General features: G+C 48.6%; 1 protein-coding gene across 2 annotated transcripts in view; it reads left to right on the top strand.

The window, feature by feature from the left end:
* The window catches only part of CAPN2 (calpain 2), a 61,556-nt gene that overhangs the window by 5,475 nt on the left and 32,694 nt on the right, over window positions 1-23,387 (top strand). The window lies entirely within an intron of this gene.

The raw sequence follows: 23,387 nt of genomic DNA, 5'->3' as shown, positions 1-23,387 counted from the left end.
GGCTGTGGGTGGAGGAGATGAGGGACAACCTGTGGCTTCTCTCCCTTCCCAAGCAGCTTGACAATTTCTATTTGCAGAAGCTCCAAGGAATTTCTTGGCCCTAGGGGGCAATGTTTCTACCCTCAGCCCCATGCTGGGGCACACAAATGAGGCCTCCTGTGTCTGCTACACAGGGCTAGTTGCTGAGGTTACAGAGATGCTGCCACTAGGAGGACCAGGGGGCTTCTGGATGTCAGCCACCCCTTGGTATGCACCTCCTGGAGCCAGCATTACCAGTGGTTCACGAAATAGGCTCTGGGCGGAGGACTAGGTGGGAGGACTCCCCCAGACCAATGACAGCACTGAGACATCAGTTCTCTGAGGTTCAGGAACCAGGGAAGGTGACTCAGTGTAAAGAAAGAGGAAACTCTAATGCTCGCTGCTGAAGGAAGTTATAGTACCAGGGCATTCTCAGTGTTTGCAAGACAAGCTCACCATGGTATCACAGTTGTAACGCTCATTTAAGTAAAATTAACTGGAGTAGCTGAATTGTCCGAAACCTTGCTTTCTGGAGCCAAGTTCAGATTTGTTTCTGGAGATAGTCCTTGTTGAAGGTTTGAACCCACAGGGTTCTCCACCTTTAGTCTGAAAATCCCAAAGCTTCTAGGAAGTCCCAGCAATGGGGCCTGGGGCTATTATCTAAGATTCTCATAGAATCTGCCCTCAATGTTCTTTTACTCATAATAAATGCAGGCCTATAATTACTGGAGCAGATTATTTGCTCTGATAAACCAAAAATCTATTTTCTGCCATCAGCCTCAGCTGGCTGGCTCCCCAGGCAAGTTCATCAGTAACAAAATCAATCAACTAGAGTTGTACCTCCTGTCCTCACCCACCTAGCAGAGGTTCTGTTACTCATATACTCCTAATACCAGCTGATAACAGCTAATATTTATCTCTAAGGCACTGTGATTATTCCCATTTTATAGATGAGGATGCAGAGGTCCTCCTGCAGCTAAAGTGGGGGCTGGTACCCCTGACCCCAGGGTATGTTTAAATCCTGAGCTAGGCTCCCTAAGAGTGGACCTGGAAAATTTTCTAGCCCTGAGGAATGTCAGAGCATCGTGTGAATCATTAGGACAGACAGACTGTGAGGGAGAACGTGACCTGGGCAGGAAAGCTTGTGTGACCTGAGTGGGAAAACTTGTCTGAGCTCAGGCTCTGCAGATTCCTGAGATGCCAGAGCACATTCTTACCTGCAGAAAACACTCCTTTCATTTCTTTTCTTCTCACCCCACAAAAGACAGAAGATAGAGGTCCTTGAGCACCCAAGGCGGATCCTCCAGGAAAATCTATTCATTAGAGAAAATGGAATTGATGGAAACTTTGACCAACCCCAGGGGTTTTAGAGAATCTAGAAACAGCCGGCGCGGTGGCTCACATCTGTAATCCCAGTACTTTGGGAGGCCGAGGCAGGCGGATCACCTGAGGTCAGGAGTTAGAGACCAGCCTGGCCAACATGATGAAACTCTGTCTCTACTAAAAATACAAAAAAATTAGCTGGACGTGGTGGTGGGTGCCTGTAATCCCAGCTACTCAGGAGGCTGAGGCAGGAGAATTGCTTGAACCCAGGAGGCGGAGGTTGCAGTGAGTGGAGATCGCACCACTGCACTCCAGCTGGGGTGACAGAGAGAGACCCCATCTCAAAAAAAAAAAAAAAGAGAGAGAGAGAGAGAAGCCAGAAACAAACAGAGCAACTGCTTAACATCTGCTTCAAAGTTTAACAACACCTTAAGGGCCAAAGCGTAAGTAATAAATACATGATTTAGGTCCTGTGTAAATACCACTGGGCCAACTGGAGAGGAGACAGCAAAGGTTAACATTCCTGGTAGAAATTTCCCTCCCAGGGGAATTATAAACCAGGTGAAATGTAAACCTTTTAAAAATTTCTTAGTACCTAGTCTGTAATTTCTCAGGGGTGTGTGTGTGTGTGTGTGTGTGTGTGTAATTCAGTATTGGTCATTTTGTTCTTTCGGCCTTTTATTTTGGAGGACTCTAGTTAGATCACAGTCTGTGAAATGTGGTATACTGTACTCGCACCCTGATTCTGGCACCTGGCCAGCGAGTGCTGATGGGGCCTTGACCTTCACCAAATCCCAACAGCCTCACAAGCACCAGGAACAGAGGCCATGGCAGTGACACTCTGCGACATGGCCAGAGATATGAGCCTAGACTCAGCTCTGTTGGTAGTCCGAAGACTGGGCAAGTAATTACCTGGAACTTCCATCTGGAACCTCCGTCTCTTCCAAAAACGGAGAAGGAAGGAGGGTGAATGAAGTGACCTCGGACACCCTCTGTGATGTTGTATTCAGCTATTCTAAAGCCATTCCCTGGTTTCTAACCAGCTATTCCTCATTCCTTGTGCTAGAGGGTTAGAGCACTACAAGATCATCCTTTTTTTCTTTCTTTCTTTCTTTTTTTTTTTTTTTTTTTTTTTGACAGGGTCTCACTCTGTTCCCCAAGGGCTGGAGTACACTGGCAGGATCTTGGCTTACTGCAGCCTTGGCCTCCTGGGATCGAGTGATCCTCCCACCTCAGCCTTCTGAGTACCTGGGACTACAGGCACATGCCACCACACCTGGCTAATTTTTGTATTTTTTGTAGAGACCGGGTCTTGCCATGTTGCACAGGCTGGTCTTGAACTTCTGAGCTCAAGTGATCCACCCACCTCAGCCTCCCAAAGTGCTGGGATTACAGGCGTGAGCCACTGCGCCCAGCCAAGATCATTCTTTTATTACACACATAAGGAGTGATAACAGTACCCTTCACCTGCTAACAGTATGCAATTCATGGAGCATTTTTTCACTACAGTATTTCATGTACTCATCCCAAATCTAAAGTAAATATTTTCACGTCACTGTACAGATAAAAAAAACAGCCACAGAGAGGGGAGCGTAAGTGTAAAGCCATACAGCTAGTAATTGCCAAAGGATTGAACCCTGGTCTGATTTTAAATCCTACACTCTTCCTAACCCATGCTCCCTCCAATTTGCCATAGTGCTGTGCTGAGGAACCATTCTCAGCAAAATTTATCTTCTCTACCTGTGCTTTCTACCCTGAGCCTTACTCAGTTCCCCCAGGGAACTTGGGCAGGTGACATTCTTAGACTTGTGCACTTTGCAACGCCCTGCCCTGTGTACTGTGCTGCCCAGCAATGTTTAATCCACAAACACCCACACTCCTTCCCAGAAGGCTCAGCTTCCAAGCTTCACCAAAGTCATTTAAACCATGTTTACAGAGCTGCTCTCACCAAGAGCCATCTCCATTGCAGAACATAGTTGTGTAAGAATTGATTCAGCAGAGAAAAATCTGCCCTTCTGGAGGAAGGGCTGGAGACCCAGCTGGAGCCTCCACTGGCTGACCCTGCAGCTAAATATGGCTCTGAAATTGTGGGGTAGCAACCACATTCTTACAGGTGCTTGCCACTTGAAATGGCTCCCAAGGACCCAGGAAACTCCAAGGCTGAGCTGCTCCTACCTCTGATGCTTTACTTTGCACTGGGTCACCACTGAGCTTTCCCCACAGCCTCACAGCTCACAGATGAAGGCAGCTACCCCAGTCAGGAAGGCATAGGTCACCTTTCAGGCCTCTGGTTTCCTGGGGTAGAGCCCAAGGCTGCTAAGGCTGTTGAAACAGCACACCCCCATTTCATTGTAACCCAGCAAATGTTCCCTGGGCCCCTCAGAGGTGGGTCAACCTGCCTCCTTCTCAAGATGTCACATGGACCCCCAGAGCACCCACTGGGAGGTGTTTAGCTACAGGGTGCCCTACCCCACAGCCTAGCTCAGCAGAGAGTGGGGAAGGGACAAGACCAATGGGAAAGGCAAGCCAGATGGGGAATTTTCCAGTCCTGTTCCTTCTGCCACTCATTAGCCACTTATTTGGACCCAACCCCTCTGAGCCTCAGTTTCCTCTTCTGTGAAATGGGAATAATGATAAGGATCCCTTCCCAGGGCTGTGGAAAAAAGTGAGATTTATACAGGCAAACACACTTGGCACACTATAGAATCCCAGACAAATTCAAAGGACTGAGATTATCATTACTGATTCCAGTTACGTGAAAAGTCCTTTTGCCAAATTGCCAAAGAAAAAGAGGATGGTGGAGGAAGAGAATAGGAGGAGAAGAAAATAAGTTGGGTTGGAAACCAGATCCTTGTCCTAGAAAATTTCATAATCTAAGGGTGGAAATGCCAAAACGAGGAGAGACAAACTTGTGGCCTGTGTTTGGGTAACACACAGATTGAAACTCAGAAGAAGGAGAAACATATGGGGAGAAAATGAACACAAAGGGGTCAGATGTGCGTTCCTCAATTTTAAAAATTGAATATTTAAGTGTTTTAAATAATTTTTATTTGTTTTCCTTTCTTTCTTTTTTTTTTTTTTTTTTTTTTTTTTTGAGACAGGGTCTTGCTCTGTTGCCCAGACTAGAGTGCAATAACACAACCATAGCTCACTGCAGCCTTGACCTCCTGGGCTCAAGCAATCCTCCCACCTCAGCCTTCCAAGTAGCCAGGACTACAGGCATGCGCCACCTCACCCGGCTAATTTTTGTGTGTGTCTGTGTGGAGATGGGGTCTCACTGTGTTGCCCAAGCTGATCCAAATTCCTGGGCTCAAGCAATCCTCCTGCCTTGTCCTCACAAGTGCTGGGATTACAGGTGCAAGTCACCACACCTGGCAAATAATTTTTAAATTATAAATTTAAAAATGCATTTTTATAATAGGTACCTTTAAAAATGTTAATAGACTTTTTTTTAAGAACAGTGTTAGGTTCATAGAAAAGCTGAGATGACAATACAGGAAGTTCCAGATACCTCATACCCAGTTTCCCCTATTATTAACATGTTACATCAGTGTGGTACACGTGTTATAATGAATCAGCATTGATGCAGTATTATTAAAATCCATGCTTTACACAGATTCTCTTAGTTTTCCCCTAAGGTTCTTTCTCTATTCCGGGATCCCATCCAGGACCCCACGTTTCATTTAGTTGCCAAGTCTCCTTCGGCTCCTCTGGGCTGTGACAGTCTCTCAGTCTTTCCTTGATTTTGATGACCTTGAAAGTTTTGGGGAATATTGGTCAGAGATTTTGTAGGATGCCTGTCTATTGGAATTTGTGGTTTCTTTTTAATAAGTATGCAGTGGCTCACACCTGTAATCCCAGCACTTTGGGAGGCTGAGGCAAGAGGATTGCTTGAACCCAAGAGTTTGGGACCAGCTTGGGCAACGTAGCAAAACTCTGTCTCTACAAAAAAATTACCTGGGCTTGGTGGCACACACCTGTAGTCCCAGCTACTCAGGAGGCTGAAGCAGGAGGATCACCTGAGCCCAGCATGTAGAAGCTGCTATGAGCCGTGCACTCCAGCCTGGTTCTGGAGCCACTGCACTCCAGCCTGGGCGACAGAGGGAAAACTTATCTCAAAAAATAAGTAAGTACCCATGTGGTTAAAATTTTTAAAGACTAGCAAATAGATGTTGGCTGGTTTGATGGAGAAAGTAAATCCATTCTTTTTCTTAAAAATGATCTCTTCACCACCAGTCCCAGCATCCCCCTTACCAGCCTCCCAGGGCACTGTCCATGGCTACATTGTCCATGGGCCATCGTGTCCCCTTGGCTTCTCTTCTGGTTGTAAATGCTCTTGCACTTTTCTGCCTTGTGGCTGCCGTCCACGCTCCCAGCTGCCTTCCCTCTGCACTTAAGAAGATCTAAGATCTTAGAGACGAGATGAGACATCTCTTGCCTTAGTGCATCTAAGACAGCTCATCAACAGGTCCAGGTGAACCGCTAACACTGCTGTGATGCTTGGAGGCCCCTGTCCCACCCTGGCTGCCCCAGCTTTGGCCATGGTACCTGCGGTCTCCAGCTACATCAGATGCCTGAAGAACAAATCTCTCCTTAGCTCTCCCTGCCCCCTCTCCAGGAGTAGGAGCAGTGGGACCCCCTTCAAGAATCCCCCATTTCCCATATACTTTCCTGCAAAGCCTCAGGGCGGGCAGAGCGGGATTCCAGGGCTCCAGCCTGCTCCCCATAGGCCTCTGGATCCAGGGGTGACTCTTTTCTGTTTGGGTGCCTCTTTAGCTTTTCCACCAGCTTCCTGTGGCCAGGAGCCAGACCACGCCCCTATACGGCCATAGTTGTCTTATCTTGTCTCTGAGATTAGAAGGTTGGAACAGATTTTCCTGATGCCCCACTATTTCTGACATTCTGTGACTTTAGAATGTTACCTTCCTCAACAGCCCCCCGCACCCTCACACATCTGGCTTTAGCTGGACTGGTGTTTGTGAGGAATTATGTCTCCACCTTGTTCAGCACCAGTCCCCAAGAAGACCAGCCAAGGGCCACTCATCTGGGGATCTGAGAAATGAAGGACCGTGTGTTCCATGAGGTCTGGTGGGGTCGTGGCTAGCAACACTGTCTGGATCATTGAGCCCCAGGAGGAGGTGGCCTGGCCAGCAGGTGTGCAGTGAGGTCACCTCTAGACCACCCCTGTCCCATAGAGCTTCTAGTGATGATGGAAACAGTATATATCTGCACTGTCCCAAACAGCAGCACTAGCCCTGTGTGGCTGTGCAGCACTTGAAATATGACTCATGCAACTGAGAAACTGAATTTGTAATTTTATTTAATTTAAATGTAAATAGCCACATGTTCCTTGTGGCTGCTGCATTGCACAGCAGCAGACTGTTGAGCTCTGGAATCCAGCCTCTCAGCCTTTACTCTCCATAGTGGGATAGTATTCACATCAGAGCCAAGCAATGCACAGACGTCAATAAACAGGCAGGGCACAGTGGCGCATGCCTGTAATTCCAACACTTTGGGAGGCTGAGGTGGGAGGATCCCTTGAGCCCAGGAGTTCAAGACCAGCCAAGCAACATAATGAGAACCCATTTCCACAAAAAAAAATTTTTTTAATTAGCTGGGCATGGTGGTGTGCACCTGTAGTTCCAGCTACTTGGGAGGCTGAGGTGGGAGGATCACTTTGAGCCCAGGAGGTCAAGGCTGCAGTGAGTCGTGATTGCACCACGACATTCTAGCCTGGGTGATGGAGTGAGACCTTGTCTCAAAACAAACAGCTAAACCTACATCAATGAACATCTGTAAATATCAGGGTAGAGAATGAGGACTTGGTGTCTGGCAGTTAGGGATTGGCCTCTTACTCTGCCACGTACTGGCTCTGTCATTTTGAGTGGATCACTATCCTCTTCACACCTCAGTTTCCTCAGCCAAGAAATGAAGATAATAATAGTGTCTACTATCAAGACCATCCTGGCTGACACAGTGAAACCCCGTCTCTACAAAAATGCAATACAAAATACAAAAAATTAGCCAGGCGTGGTGGCACGTGCCTGTAGTCCCAGCTACTCGGGAGGCTGAGGCAGGAGAATCGCTTGAACCTGAGAGGTGGAGGTTGCAGTGAGCCATGATCACACCACTGCACTCCATCCTGGGCAATAGAGTGAGACTTTATCTCAAAAAAAAAAAAAATTGTGTCTACCTCAGAGGACTGTAAAGATGAAATGAAATAATAGACATAAAGCTCAGAGCTCCAGAGGCTGGTACATAGTAAAGGTTTAATCCATGCAGATTGCACTTTCTCTTTGGGGACAGTACAGCTGGAGGGGAGTACTGTCAAATGAGGGCGGGTCGCTGAGGTGGAGACACTTTGTGGCACGTCTTGAATACCCGACTGGGTCCCGGCTTTAGCACTTGACATTGGCGGCCACCTAAGTTTTGGAGAGGGGTGTGACAGAGGAGGTGGTGTCCCAGGGGGAAGCTCCGGAAACTCAGAGGAGTTTCCTGATGTAATTTTCTTGGGTCACACAATGGTCATGGCCTCCTGATGTTTCCCACAAAGGGCCAGAGGCCCTTCAGTGCCAAGGAACGTGGACTGTCTCCTCTCCCAGCACATACACGTGCTTCCAGTACCTTGTGATCTTTAGCCATAAGTTTCCACTCACCCATCTGCGAAATGGGTACAATGACGATGTTGGCGTCCTTTCTTTTTCTTTTCCTACAAGGCAGAGAACTTTAAGACTATGTGACAGAAAGGTATCACTGGAACCCAGGGCCTCGTGGGGTTCCTCCATCTCTCGGGGGACCAGGAGCAGAGTGAGAAAGTTTCCCACGTTCACTCTTGTTGGGCCCATTCTCAGGATGATGTTTCTCCTGTATTTTGCTACCCCAGCCCAAGTGAGACTTTAGTAGTTCAGCTCTGTGAATCCCCCCAGGAACTCAGGAAAATAGATACTATCTTTGTGGTTCCTCCAGGAGCTAAGAAAGGAGAGTTCCTGAAGAGCAGGAATTTAAGATAGGAATTGGCAGCCGAGGGCAAGGTGCCACCTCCTCCTCCCTTCTTCTGCGGGGTCTGTGATGACAGCAGGGATGGAGAGGAAGAGGGTAGGTTTGCCTGCACCTGGGGGGAGGGCAGCCATCAGGAAGGAGCAGCCACCTCTGCTGGGGTACTGGAGATAAAAACTCTGATATCGGCTAGTGACCGTGGGGGCGATGGCCCAGGAGGGTCAGTGTTGCAGGGAACAGGGACACAAAAACGACAAAACATGCAACAGATCACGTCCTCCCGGTCCAGGGCACGGCTGAGACAGGCAAGGGACTCGAGAGAGGGAGAGTGAACGTCAAGCCCCAGCACCCTCACCTCCCTCCCATCCTCCCTTTAAGGGCCTCCCTTCCGGCAGATAGGGCAGGGAGAAGGGAAAGGAAAGGCCTGGGACACGTGGTTTGGATCACTGGCTGTGGCTCACAGTTCTGATGTGTGTGCAGTTTAGGGAAGGAGGCTGAAGACTTCTTGTTAATAAGGGTGGGGCACGAGTAAAATGGAGGATCTGCCCCCTCCCCTCCCAGCCCCTGTTACAAATGAAGGATGATTGTACATGCATGGGGAATTCCACTTTCGGGGTATCCTTTTCTGGGCCGCTGCCAGACTGTGAAATGAGTAACAAAGGGATGGCCCAGTGTGACTCATCAGCTACCCTCTCGCAGGCCTAGCACGCTGGCGGGGTGTGCATTTCCTCTAGAGAAGCCCCTCCCTGCCAGTTTCAGAGGAGTGGCCCTGAATTGGTTTTTCAGAGGTTCCTTCTCCTCCCTTCCAAAGCGAAGACTCACGGCTGCCTGAAAATGTGGCTCTCCGCCTTCTTGGGCTGCCTAGGACCTTGAGAGACGTGTCTCTCTGGGACAAGGTGTCAGGTCTGCTGGAGATTGTTAAAATGCTGTTGTCTCAGGAAGGGTGAAATTTAGCCAGGAGCAGTCTTCAGTATCTTTGTCTGTTTATCGTGTATCTAGCTGTCAGCGTGCAAAGCAAAGGAACAAAAGGTCTAAAGAAATACAACACAAAACAAGTACCATTTGAGATCCATCGGGGTTTCTCAACCTTGGCACAACTGACTGGATAATAGTTCATTGTAGGGGGCTGTCCTGTGAATTATAGGATGTTTAGCTGCATCCTTGGCCTCTATCCACACACCCCCGTCTGCCACTCAAAAATGTCTGCACACCTTGCCAAATGTCCCCTGGGGGCTTGGCGGAGTTGGGGGCGCGGCGGAGTTGGGGGCGCGGCGGAGTTGGGGGCGTGGCAGAATTGGGGGCGCAAGTAATGCCCCCAACTGAGAACCACTGGCAGAGCAGGAGTGACGGGGGGGGGGGTACTGTGGGGGCCACTGAGCACACAGAATGCCATTTGGGGAGCCTGGTGCAAGGGAGTGGCCAGATGGGAGGTAGGAATAGCAGTGGTAATCAGTAGGTGAGTTGCTGAAGACAAACTAAATATACTTTCCAGCATTGCTTCAATCTAATCCAGCCACAAGTATGAGTAAATACTGTAGGAAAGGAGAAAACATTGCATGTACGGGGTCAGGGCAGCATTGCTGGGATATTTGAGCCTGTGGGAGGGGAGCTCCAAGCTTCCCACTAGCATTGGGAGGAACACAGCAAAGGAGGAGAAGGGCCCTCCCTGCTTCTTGGAGAATGGTTCCCCTGGCAGGCCATTCTCTCTGCTCAGCTTCCCAGCTCAGGTGCCTTTCCAAACCACACATCAGCAGGAAGACAGTGGGAACATCTCAGGTCCAGGGTACCTTGGGAACTGCAGAGCAGCTGGGTGGCCTGACACTGGCATTTCTCAGTGTTGGCTCTATTCTCTTGCTGGCACCCCCAGGTGGGAGACTCTGTTAGCAGGTATATCTTACTATCCCTGGCTCCCTGGTATGCATTACAGTTCAGACTCCCAAGCACAAGCTCCCTGTTTTGTCACACCTGTATCTAGTGTGTAACAATCCACCCCAAAACAAATGGCTTGAAACACAAGGCATTTTGTTCTCTCTCACGGTTCTGAAGGATGACGGGGCTGAGCTGGGCAACTCTCTCCCGGTCTCTCAGGTGGTTGCAATCACATGGGGATGGGGACAGAGTCATCTGTAGCCCCCTCAACCACATGTCTGGTGCCAGGGCTGAAGGGTGGATCAGCTGGGGCTCCAGGGATCTCTGTCTCTTTTGTGGTCTCCCCATCACAGGGACTTGAAGGTAGCTGAACATCTTACAGCAGCTCATGTCCCAAGAGAAAGCCCTGGGAGCTGTCTCATCCTTACGACCTAGGCTTGGAAGTCACATAGCATCACTTCTGCCATATCCTATTCATTGAGATCCATGAAGGCTCACCCAGGATCAAAGGGAAGGGACATGGAGCCCACTTCTAGATGGAGAGTGGCAGGGTTCTGGAAGAACATGTGAAACCAGAAACATTGTTGCCACCATTTTTGGAAGACAATTCCTCCCCTTTGAATAATGGCCTTCTTGTCCTCTACCAGTAATAACCCAAGCTGCTTGGACATTAGCTCTTCATGGTTTGCAGGGTGGGGAGGATGTGTTTTCTGGGACTTCCCAAGGTACACAGTAGTGAAGGACTTAACAAGCTGGGCTGATGTGCCAGCTTCAGGACTCCGCTCACCCCTAAGCGTTCTGAGATGCCCATGGGGCTCAGGAGCCCTGACTTGCACAAGCCAGCAACTGCCTTTCTGCTTCCATTCAGCCAGCTTTACTGGGCATCTGTTATAGGAAGAGCAGTGGGCTGAGACTTCAGCAAAAAAGACAAAAGCAAAACACAATCCCTTCTCTATACAAGGTTCTTCCCTCTCTGTGTCCAACCAGTCCCTCCATTCTAGGTCCTTAACTCATCACCAAGCCGCCATTTTCTTCTATTCCCCCATTACTCCAAGGCAGGCCTCAGTTCTCACCTGGAGTCTGGGTCAGGATGCCTAAGGTGGCCCCAGAATTGTAATGGCTTGACATGCAATTTTTCAGCTTTACAATGGCATGAAAGCAATACACATTTAGTAGAAACTGTACTTGAAGTACCCATACAACCATTCTGTTTTTCAGTACAGTATTCAATAAATTACATTGAGTTGTTCAGCATTTTATTTTAAAAGAGACTTTGCTTCCTTAGATAATTTTGCCCAACTGTAGGCTACTGTAAGTGTTCTGAGCACAATTAAGGTAGGCTAGGCTAAGCTATGGTGTTAGGTAGTGTCAACAAAATAGTCAAATTCTGTGAAATATTTAAAGAGTTTATTCTGAGCCAAATATGAGTGACCAAGGCCTGTGACAAAGCCCAAGGAGGTCCTGAGAACCTGTGCCCAAGGTGGTTGGTTTACAGCTTGGTTTTATACATTTTAGGAGGACAGAAGTTACAGGCAGACATCAATCCAGAAAGGCAGGACAACTTGAAGTGGATGGGGAAGGCACAGGGGCTGGAGGGGCTCCAAGTCACAGGTGGATTCAAAGATTTTCTGATTGGCAGTTAGTTGAAAGCATTAAGTTATTATCTAAAGACCTGGAATGAAGGCCGGGTACGGTGACTCACACCTGTAATTCCAGCACTTTGGGAGGCCAAGGCGGGTGGATCACTTGAGGTCAGGAGTTTGAGCCTGGCCTAGCCAACATGGTGAAACCTCGCCTCTACTAAAAATGCAAAAATTAACTGGGCATGGTGGTGTATGCCTGTAGTCCCAGCTACTCAGAGGCTGAGGCAGGAGAATCGCTTGAACCCAGGAGGTGAAGGTTACAGTGAGCCAGGATTGCACCGCTGCACTCCAGCCTGGGCGACAAGAGCAAGACTCTCTCCCAAAAAAAAAAAAAAAAAAAATCCTGAAATCAGTTGAAAAGTGTGTCTGGGTTGAGATAAGAGGTTGTAGAGACCAAGGTTTTTATTGTGTAGATGAAGTCTCACAGATGGCCACCCTCAAAGGCAATAGATGGCAAATGTTTTCTATTCAGACCTTTAAAAGGTGCTACTAGATGCTCAGCTAATCTCTTCAGGATCAGAAAAAGACCTGAAGGGAAGGTGATTCTCTACATCAAGCTTGTCCAACCCTCGTGCTGCCCAGGATGGCTTTGAATGTGGCCCAACACAAATTTGTAAACTTTCTCAAAACATTATGAGATTTTATTTTTTTTTTAGCTCATCATCTATCGTTAGTGTTAGTGTATTTTATGTGTGACCCAAGACAATTCTTCTTCTTTCAGTGTGGCCCAGGGAAGCCAAAAGATTGGACAACCCTGCTATAGAATGTAGATTTTCCCACAAGAGACAGCTTTGCAGAGACATTTCAAAATCTGTCAGAAAAATATATTTTGGGCTAAAATATTTTGATTTCTTTCAGGGCCTGCTATCTGTCATGTGATGTTCTACTAGAGTCTGGTTGGAATTTGGTATCTTATTGCTAGGAAGAGTCTGTTTTGTGAGTCTTAAGAGCTCTGTTTTCAGTAAATGCTGGTCAGCTGTGCCTGAATTCCTAAAGGAGAAGGATATAATGAGGCATGACGGACCTCCCTTCCCATCGTGGCCTGAACTTGTTTTTCAGGTTTACCTTGGAATCCCCTTGGCTAAGGGGGCACTCATTCACCCATTCAGTCAGTTAAGGGGCTTAGACTTTGATTTTTAGTTTACAGTGGGCTGAGGTGTATTAAATGCATTTTCGACTTACAATATTTTCAACTTCTGATGGATTTGTTCAGATGTAACCCCGTTGTAAGTTAAGGAGCATGTATACTTGTATCTAATCCACTTTGGGCATTGCTGCCAGAAAACCTGTCCTCAGGGAGCTATGGAAGTAGTGGAGGCAAATGATTAAACGGATGGATTAATTCCAAGTTCAGATCATGTTAGGAGTCAGCTGGGAGTCAGTGTGAGGATCTGGGAGGGGAACAGTAAGGGGTTAAGAGAGATACCCCAAAGGATGATTAAGGAGGGAGAGTTGGAAGGAAGGTTCCCCACAAAGAGGAAGCAGGGAGTGATTCATTCTGAAAAAGGCAAATATTTTATTATACTTGGAGGGTCTGGTGCAGAAGGGGAAAGGAAGAGAAGGAAGTTTGGCTTAAATTCCCTCAGGAGCCAGTTCAGATTCCTAAGCTGGCCTGGATGTCCAACCCAATCCGCCTAGCCCCAGCCCTCTCCACTTCCCAACACCCAACCCCACAATGCCCGTCCTGCTGCCTGCCTGTTCTGGACTCTGCACTTGACCTTCCCTCTCCCTTAAAGTGCCCCTGCTCTTCCTCACCCAGCTCCCCTCTCTAAGCCTTCCTCGCCCACCCCAGCCCTCCTACAGTCCCAGTCTGCCCTGTTCAGACTCAAAGCCTCATGCTCACCACCATCATCCACAACCACTGTTTCCACATCTGTCTCCTGCCGGCTGTGAGCTCACTGCCTGAGAACCAGCACCAGTCTCCTCTAGACCAAGTACAGGCCTGGCGCGGAGCCAGGAATGCACCAACAAGGAGCCTGAGACTAGATTGGAGGGGAAAGAGACATATCCTCCAGAGTTGACTTACGCGAGGACAGAGGTGTGCAGAGGCACAGGCAAGCTGGGCCCCAGGCGAGAAGCATGGAGTGAGGGACGTGGAGGCCACGGAGGGCATCCGGGAGTCTGGGATGCCCCTTGGCAGCTCTGTGTTCTGCCTGCTCTTCCTCCAAGATGAGCTCCCTCGGCCAGTGTGTGAAACATGTGTGTGTGAGTGTGTCACCGGTAAACTGAGTTCTTTCCCTACTTGGTATCAGTTGCAAAGAAAGAACACTCAGTTGGAAAAAAAGGCAAGAGGGTTTTATTCCTGACCAGGAGAAAGAGAAGGAGGGGGCTCTTGCTCTAAAGACACCTTCACCCCGAGCCATGGAAACTGGGGAGTTGTAAGGAGATAGGTGTGGGGCAGGGAGGTGTGTAAGCAGGTGCGGGGTCAAGATGTGTGGGTGGAGACCTCTAGACGCTCAGGCGCAGGTCATAAACATGCTTCTCCATACAATGCATGATATGCTACCAGAAAGGGGTCCTGATCTAGAACTAAGCAAGGGTTCTTGGCTCTCGCTCAATAAAGAATTCAGGGTGAGTCCATACAGTAAAGTGAAAGCAAGTTTATTATGAAAATAAAGGAATAAAAGAACGTCTACTTCACAGAGCAGCCCTGAGGGCTGCTGGTTGCCCATTTTTATGGTTATTTCTTGATTATATGCTAAACAAGGGGTGGATTATTCATGCCTCCCCTTTTTAGATCACTTAGGGTAACTTCCTGACATTGCCATGGCATCTGTAAACTGTCATGGCGCTGGTGGGAGTGTAGCAGTGAAGACTACCAGAGGTCACTCTTGTCGCCATCTTGGTTTTGGTGGGTTTTGGCTGGCTTCTTTACTGCAACTGTTTTATCAGCAAGGTCTTTATGACCTGTATCTCGTGCCAACTTCCTGTCTCATCCTGTGACTTAGAATGCCTTAACCCTCTGGGAATGCCGCCCAGTAGGTCTCAGCCTCATTTTACTCAGCTCTTATTCAAGATGGAGTTGCTCTAGTTCACACGCCTCCGACACATGTTCAGAAATAATGGTGATTTTCTTCTACGGGTGGGGACGTTAGCATTATAATGACATGGTAAAGTTCTGAAGGTAACAAGGGGTTGACTGTTCCAGTTTCTGCCAGTTTTGGGGCTCTTATCTCCCTCTGGTATCTGGGCAGAGGTCAAGAAGCTCTGGCACCATCAGGGTCCAGCTTGTTTCTTTAAGCAGCTGTGCCAACAAATAAAGGGACTAAAGAAAACAGTAAGAAAACCCAGTTTTTCCTGGGGGCTGCTCTGGTATCCAGCGTGTTTTACTTCACCAAGCGCACATTCTTCCCAGTGCAGGCACTGGGTGTGACTGTGACAGCCAGCACCAACCTGCCCACACACCTCCTGTCCTGCAGGGCTGTCAGCAGCCGCTGCACTCTAGTGTGACAGAGCCACAGGTAGCTCAGGTGTGCCTCAGCCCAGCCTCTCCTGCGCTCCCCCTCCCCTGGCTTCCCAACTCTGCCTCACTTCTGTTTGTGAAGGAAAGACAGCAGTAGCGGAAGGGAAAGAAGGAGAAAATGCAGAGCAAATATTATGCTTTCCTCTTGGAAAGCCTCCAGGAGCCGCAAATATTAGTAACCCAGCTGCATCCCACCCCCCAGGATGGGCTGGGCCTGTCACACAGCCCACCTTCAGGACGCGGACACCCAGGCCGGGGAGCACAGCTCTGGAAATTTACTGACATGGCCCTGAATGAATTAATCTTTTCAGTAGAAGGCCCTGGAGTTTAAAGGAGTCATTCATAAGTTCTGTCTGGGAGTGCCTTGTCCTCAGAGGAGGGTCTGGGTGGGCTGGAGTGGAAGGAAAGGCTGGGTACCTGGTGTGCTCTCCGTGGGTCCCCAAGAAAGGCAGCCCTGCTGGGGGCAGTGAAGCCCTTATCCAAGTCACGTGAGTCTCGGAAGGGGAAGGCTGCTGTGCTTAACGATTCAAAAACATAAATCAAACCTCCTTTCCCAAACAAATTAGAAGGGGTGGAGGAAGCTTGAATTCGGAGAGGATTTCCCAGAGACCCACAGGCAAAAGTGGCTTAACTGAGCTCAGTGGGTGCCCCAGAATGGGCCAGAGAGAATGACACTAAAAAGTCTTTGAACAAATGAGCAAATGAATACAGGAATGCTCATCTGCCGTAGGCGCAAACGTGGTAAACGTTCCCTGAGAGAACTGACAGCCCAGGGATGCAGGGAGAGAAACGGTCCCAACTGCAGACTGGGGAGGAGGGATGCTGTTAAGGGGCTGTCTTTCCTTCTGTTATGTGAGGAGAAAAGCAGGGAAGGGACCGCAAGGCCAGCCTCTCCCAGGAGCTGCCGTTCTCAGCCCCGGGATCCAGCGCTACAGGGAATTGCAGGGGAGGCTCCACAGTCCCGGCTGGAGACCCGGTCAGGCCTGGGCGGCCACTCCTCTTTGTAGTGGCCACACTCGTGTCTCCAGCAAATGCTTTTGTATCTACACCCTTCTCAGTGCTAATCCCTCTTTTAAAAAATGTACTTTCTTTTTTTTAAAAAGAGTTGGGTCTTGCCTTGTCACCTATGCTGGAGTGCAGTGGTGCTGTCACAGCTCGCTGCAGACTCCACCTCCTGGGCTCAACCCATCCTCCCACTTCAGCCTCCCAAGTAGCTGGGACCACAGGCACACACCAGGACACCTCGCCCAGTGCTCACTATTTACCTTTATTTCTTCCTTATTCGGACACACCTTGCTTCGAAAGAAGAGTTTCGGAAGGCTCAAGACGGTGAGACAGACACCATATGCACTCCTTCACTCTCCCCCGGTAGCTCCCCTCCCTCCTCACTGCCCCCCGGCCACAACCCTCTCTCCTTGCCCTTCACCAGCTGGCACCCTTGGCAACCCTGGCGCCCTTTCCAGGACAATACTGCCAAATGTGGCCAAGGTCTGGCACACCATGTACCAATCGAAACTCCACTTCCCTTGAGTTTCAGTTTCCACGCCTATAAAATTAGCAAATGAAAAGAGCAAACACTTGGAGACACTGTTCTCAATGCTTTGCATATTTTTTTCCATTTAATTCTCAGCACCATGAGACAGTCTATTGTTATTAAACCTATGTTATATATGAGGAAACTGAGGCACAGAGGGAGTAGTTTCCCCAGGTCACAGTCAGGATTTGAACTCCATGTTCTGGCTCTAGTGTTTCCCAAACATTCGGGGTGGGAGTGGGAGAGAAACCAGACTGCTCTCCCTAGAAAATAGCATGTGTTTGCATGTGTGCCAAATTTGCACAAAACATTTGGGGTTCCAGGTCTCTAAAGCCCATCCATGGAACCCCGGTTTCCCTTCTCTCACATGATCCTAACAACCTGCCGAGGATACACCTCATCACTGTCCTCCTTTCACAGCTGAGAACACACAGGCTCAGAGAAATTAAGAAGTGTATCCAAGCTCACACAACCTTAAGTGGCCAGATCAGGACCAAAATCCAGGTCCTCTGGCTGGGCACGATGGCTCATGCATGTAATCCCAGCTCTTTGGGTGGCCAAGGTGGGTGGATCACCTGACGTCAGGAGTTCAAGACCAGCTTGGCCAACATGGTGAAACCCCATCTCTACTAAAAATACAAAAATTAGCTGGGCATGGTGGTGGGCACCTGTAGTCTCAGCTACTGGGGAGGCTGAGGCAGGAGAATTGCTTGAACCCAGGAGGCGGAGGTTGCAGTGAGCTAAGATGGCGCCATCACACTCCAGCCTGGGCAACAAAGTGAGACTCTATCTAAAAAAAAAAAAAAAAAAAGTTGTGGTCTTCTAACCACAAATCCAGTGCCCCTCCCTCCCCAACCACCTGTGTTCCGGCCTCTTAGATCTATCTAGGACGTCTTCCCATCATACTCCTTTCTGGTTTGAGAACCACCTGAAGGCACAACGTGGCTGTGGGGTGCTCCATGGAGCCATTTGGCCTGTGTGCAGCAGCGAGGGGGATAACCAGCAAAGGTTCTCCTGCCCCTGCCAGCCTGCCACCTACTTGAGACCTTTCTTTTCTTTACTTTTTTTTTTTTTTTTTTTTTTTTTGAGACGGAGTCTCGATCTGTTGCCCAGGCTGGAGTGAAGTGACATAATCTCAGCTCACTGCAACCCCCACCTCCTGGATTCAAGTGATTCTCCTGCCTCAGCCTCCCTAGTAGCTGGGACTACAGGTGCATGCCACCATGCCCAGCTAATTTTTGTATCTTTAGTAGAGACAGGGTTTCACTATGTTGGCCAGGCTGGTCTTGAACTCCTGACCTCGTGATCTGCCCACCTCGGTCTCCCAAAGTGCTGAGATTACAGGGTGAGCCACTGCACCCGGCCTACTCGGGACCTTTCACCACCCAGGTGACCAGCACCCCTGCCCAGGGTGCCCCGGTTCTGTCCACCAGGCCAGCAGGGACCCCGCCTCTGGGATTGTTTGCTGGCGGGATCCTGGACAATGTAGAAAGGGCAGCGCACAGCCCTGGGCAGGAAGGGAGGCAGGAAGAGAGATCCTCAGGGGCTGGGCTGGAGGAACAAAGCCAGCAAAAGGGGAGTGAGAGGGCAGCCAAGCGCCTAGAAGCCGAGGAACCCCAGGAGGATGGCATTGCGCAGGTGCCTCCTGGTGCCCAGAGACAAAAAGATGTGTGGGAAGGTGAGAGAATCAAGCAGTGAGGTCAGTGCTTTGAGGGAGCAGGCAACCACCAGCCTCCAGTGACACATGCCTTTCACAGGGATCCTGGACGTCCCCATCTGGGAAGGTGGAAAATCTCAGTTCCAACCTAACCAAAAGATACAGGGGCAAGTTTGGCCTTGAAACCCTGGACCATCGGCCCTGGGTGATTTCCTTTCAACAGTGCTGGCTCCAGACTCCCAGAACCCTGCCTCTCCCATCTTCCCCCATAAGCCTGCTTTCAGTCCTTTTCACACGAGAGCATTTAAATCCAAGGGTTCCCTTTCCCCTGGGTATTTGCAGCCCATCTGATCTCTAAATGTAGAGTGAGAGCCACTTGTAGAAATTAAGTCTAGGCTGGTCACAGTGGCTCACGCCTGTAATCCCAATACTTCGGGAGGCTGAGTCAGGAGGATCACTTGAGACCAGGAGTTTTAGACTAGCCTGGGCAACATAGCAAGACACCTCTACAAAAAAAAGTTTTTTAATTAGCTGGGCATGGTGGTATGTGCTTGTAATCCCAGCTACAAGGTGAGGTGGGAGGATCACTTGAGCCCGGGAGGTCAAGGCTGCAGTGAGCTATGATTGCACCACTGCACTCTAGCCTGGGTGACAGAGTGAGAACCTGTCTCAAAAAAAAAAATAAAAATAAGAATAAAGAAATTAAGACCAGATGTAGGGGAGATTTGTGGAGGAAGGGACAGGAGGCCCCTGAAATCCCATCCTGTAGGCAGCCCCTGCTTGGCTAAGCATAAGCCTCATGGGGCACCCAGGTGGGCTTTTTCTGGAGAGGAAGCAAGGCAGAAAACCCCTCCATTTTCCATCCCCAGCCTCTCAGGTCTGTGCCAGCTGAGTGTCTTCCAGGACAGAAGCATGGCTGGGTGTGGGGGCAGCCTGGATATAGGGATGGCCGCTCTGTCAAGCCCATGATCAGGACCTTCACGGGGCAGCTTAGGAACCTCTGGGCAGGGCCTCATCTGCTGCCTTTAGTAATAAACATGGCCAGCAACAGCCACGGCCCTGCTAGCAGGAGATGTCGTTGGTAGCCAGCTTCCTTCTCTGCAGAGACACCATCTGTCCCATGGATGAGCAGAGTCCCTGGGGACCCAGCTCTGACACTTGTCCTTCCTCATGTCCAGGGTGCTGGACAAACTGAGGCAGGTGTCAGGCTCCTGGGATGAGAAAGGCAGATGAGAGATGGGAGTAGGAGCTTTACAGTGACTTAGGCAAGAATTGCTTAGTATTTACATATGCCTTACCTCATTCCACAGAGAATTTAAGGCCTGACCAAAAGAGACAGAGAGAGAGAGAGAGAGAGAGAATACAATAACACCATGTACTGTAAAGAAAAACAGTCAGTTCTAAAAGAAAAACAACCCAGAAAGAAGGGAATGTCAAAACCTGGCAAGGGGAGAGGGGGAAAAAAAGCTATACATGCTGTCAAAAGCACCTTAGGGGCTGCAGATGGGCCCTATACTTAGTGTTGACACCCATCAGCCATAAAAGAATCTCACTGTGCCCCCAGGGGAGCACAGGGAAGGTCTGATTCTAGATTTTTTCTGTGCCATTTATTTATCTGTATCCTCATGCACAAGTTCTATACTGTTTTAATTGCTGTAGCTTTATATGTGTTTAAACATCTAATAGAGGTAGACTTCCTTCTCTTAGATTTTTTTCTAGCTGTGCTTCATATTTAATTTTTAAATAAACTTATCAGAATCAGCTAAGTTCAAAAACAATTTTTAATCTTATTACCTTTTTAATCTTATTACCTTTTTTTTTTTTTTTTTTGAGACGGGGTCTTGTTCTGTCACCCAGGCTGGAGTACAGTGGTACAATCTTAGCTCACTGCAGCCTTGAACTCCCAGATTCAAAGTGATTCTCCTGCCTCAGCCTCCCAAGTTGCTGGGACTATAGGATCATGACAACACACCTGGCTAATTTTTTAAAAATAATTTTTATAGAGACAGGGTCTCACAATATAGTGAGATTTCAGGGTGGTCTTGAAATCCTGAGGGCTCAAGAAATCCTCCAGCCCTGGCCTCCCAAGTGCTAGAATTACAGGCATGAGCCACCGTACCTAGCCCTATTGCTATTTTTATTAGCATTACATTAAGTTTATAGGCTAACTTAAGAGGACATGGCATTTTTATGATAATGAGTTTTGGCAGTCAAGAACGCAGGCCAGTTTTTTTAAATGGGGTAAATGATTGTCCAAGCGCCTCCAGGCAGGCTCACGTGCACACCCTGGAGTCAGTGAAGAAACTGAACAGCTGACAGGAACAGCCTCCCAGTCAGAGAAGCCCTGCACACTGTTGGAAATAGACAGCTTGTGTCTGGAGTTTTCTGTGATCCGAGGAGGAAGCGTGGCTGAGTCCATCCCAGAAGAGGGTCTGGAGCTGTGAGTTGGGGACAATTGTCAGGATTCTAGCACTGGAAGTGGTTCGTGTACAGGTGCAACCTGCCCTGCAGTCACCGGACACAGCCACACGGAGCCGAGCCACGCTCTCAGAGAAGGGGCCAGGGAAGAAACACCCTAACTGCACTCCTCCCTTCTTCTGGCCCCCAGCAGCCATAGGCCCTGGACCCCCGGTGAGATCCCCATAGAGGTCAGCTCCCAGGCAGCAGGATGGAGGGTGTAGACTGGACATGAAGAGGCAGCTGGAATGTATCGGGCACTCAGCTCCAGCTCACCACGATCCAGGCACTCAAGTTCCCAAGACAATAGTTTCTGCTCTCAGATAAATGGAATAATTAAGGATCAAAAGGTTATCGACAGGTAACCAAGCATAAACAGATTTTTTTTTTTTTTTAGACAGAGTCTCACTCTTTGCCCCAGGCTGGAATGCAGTGGTGCAATCTGGGCTCACTGCAACCTCCACCTCCCAGGTTCAAGTAATTCTCATGCCTCAGCCTCTCGAGTAGCGGGACTACAGGCGCGTGCCAACATGCCTGGCTAATTTTTGTATTTTTAGTAAAGATGGGGTTTCACCATGTTGGCCAGGCTAGTCTTGAACTCCTGACCTCATGTGATCTGCCCACCTCGGCCTCCCAAAGTGATGGGATTACAGGTGTGAGTCACCATGCCTGGCCCATAAGCAGATTTTGTACCTGAGCAGGAAGGCTAAGAGCTTGTCACAACTGAACATTCCCCCAGGAAAGGAAGGCAGGAGTTTTGCTTGTGCCAAGTGCACTGTTCAGACAGTCCTCTGAGGTACACCAAGGTCTAAGTAGCCATCCCACCCTCCTCTCTGCCAAAATTTTTGTGTGACTGGAGAGCAGAGCCCCCCTCCAAAAAAAAAAATGAGCACAAGGAAAATACTATTTGCAGATACATAATGTTAAAACCTATAGATCTTTCTTTTTCTAGTCCCATCCATATGGCAACATTCCAGGAGAGGCCTCCGTCACTGGAAGGCACCCTCAGGGGCTTTCCTGGAGCTAAAAACAGTTTAAGCCAAAAGTTATTTGCAGCATCTGAGTTAAACTCTTCATCCCACCCTTCTCAAGCTAGCTGGCTTATTTTATCCGGACCAGGATATAACGGCTCTAAACAGGCTTTGCCAGGAAGAGACGTCATGGACGTCAACCAGGGCACCTGACCAGGAACAAATCACTGCAGGATGATCCGAAAGAGAAGAGTTTTCATAAACTGTCTTACGTAAGGTAGATTCTGACCTTGATGGGGACAGCCAAGGATCTGGAGCCTCAGCTGGGAAAGATGGGACTAAGTCTACAACTGCTGAGGTTGTAGAACGGATTTCTTGTGGGGAGGAACCCTCTTGTGGACACGGGCCATCCAGGTGGAGTGAGAGAACACCGTGCCGCCTGGACGCCGAAACACCATTGAGTCACCTCTGTTTGAAATGCTTGTTCCCTCGTGCCATAAAGAAATAGCACTTGAACATAAATTTAATTTACTTAGCAAGGCCATTTTTATACTTTCTCCAGAAAGGGTACACTCTCCAGGAGTTTTGCCATGAGAGTACACTGAACAAAGGAGACAGGGTCATTTATAACCTGCCACATCCACCCTACTGCTGTGTACAGTTTCCATTGGCTGGAACAGGACCTCACATTCTGTATTTGTCCCGACTGGCTAACAACTTAGAACTTTTTAAAAGAGGCAAAGGCAGAGGAGAACAAAGGAAGGAGGAAGTAACTTGTGGAATGCTGAGAAAGGTAAAAACACCTTTAAATAAGGAAGAGTAACAGGCTATGACCTAATGCTTGCTTGGACCAGTATAAGCATGCCAGGGAAAATACTTAGGCTAAATTGTGGGAGCTAAGAACATAAAGTACATTGATTTCTTTATCACGGCTAGCAGATATTTAAGATGTTAGCACAGGTCTTTGAATAAATTTTGCTTCTAAGAGAAGTTACTATTTATTCCTAATTAAATGGGGAGGAAGGTCTTTGAAGAGGAACGTTTACACCTCTCAAGAGGTTTTACACTTCTTAAGAACAAAAGTCCCCAAGACAACGTCCAATTTTGAATTCAATTAGGTGAATTCAAAATTGACATCAGCCTCTTTGCAGAGGAAACTGTTTTGGTTATACATCAAAAGCCTGTGCTTTGCAGATAGACCTGACAGCCACTAATTAGCTAGGACCTTTGGGTGATCCACTCCACCCCCTTAAACCTCAGTTTTCTCAACTATGAAATAGAATGAAAAATAGTACCTACCTCGGAACTGTTCTGTGACAAGGAAATGAGTCACATGATAATGCGCATAAGGCTTTTAGCTCGGGGCCTGGCACATCTAAGCCTTTGTGGAATCATTGTGTAGATCCTGTCACTGAGAACGCTTACACGAGCAGATATGAAAATAAAGGAAAGAAGT

Source organism: Pongo pygmaeus, chromosome 1 (genome assembly GCF_028885625.2).
Source record: "Pongo pygmaeus isolate AG05252 chromosome 1, NHGRI_mPonPyg2-v2.0_pri, whole genome shotgun sequence".
In the NCBI taxonomy this organism is placed as follows: domain Eukaryota; kingdom Metazoa; phylum Chordata; class Mammalia; order Primates; family Hominidae; genus Pongo; species Pongo pygmaeus.
Note: the sequence above shows the minus strand (reverse complement) of the source record. Positions and strands in the feature narration are given on the sequence as shown.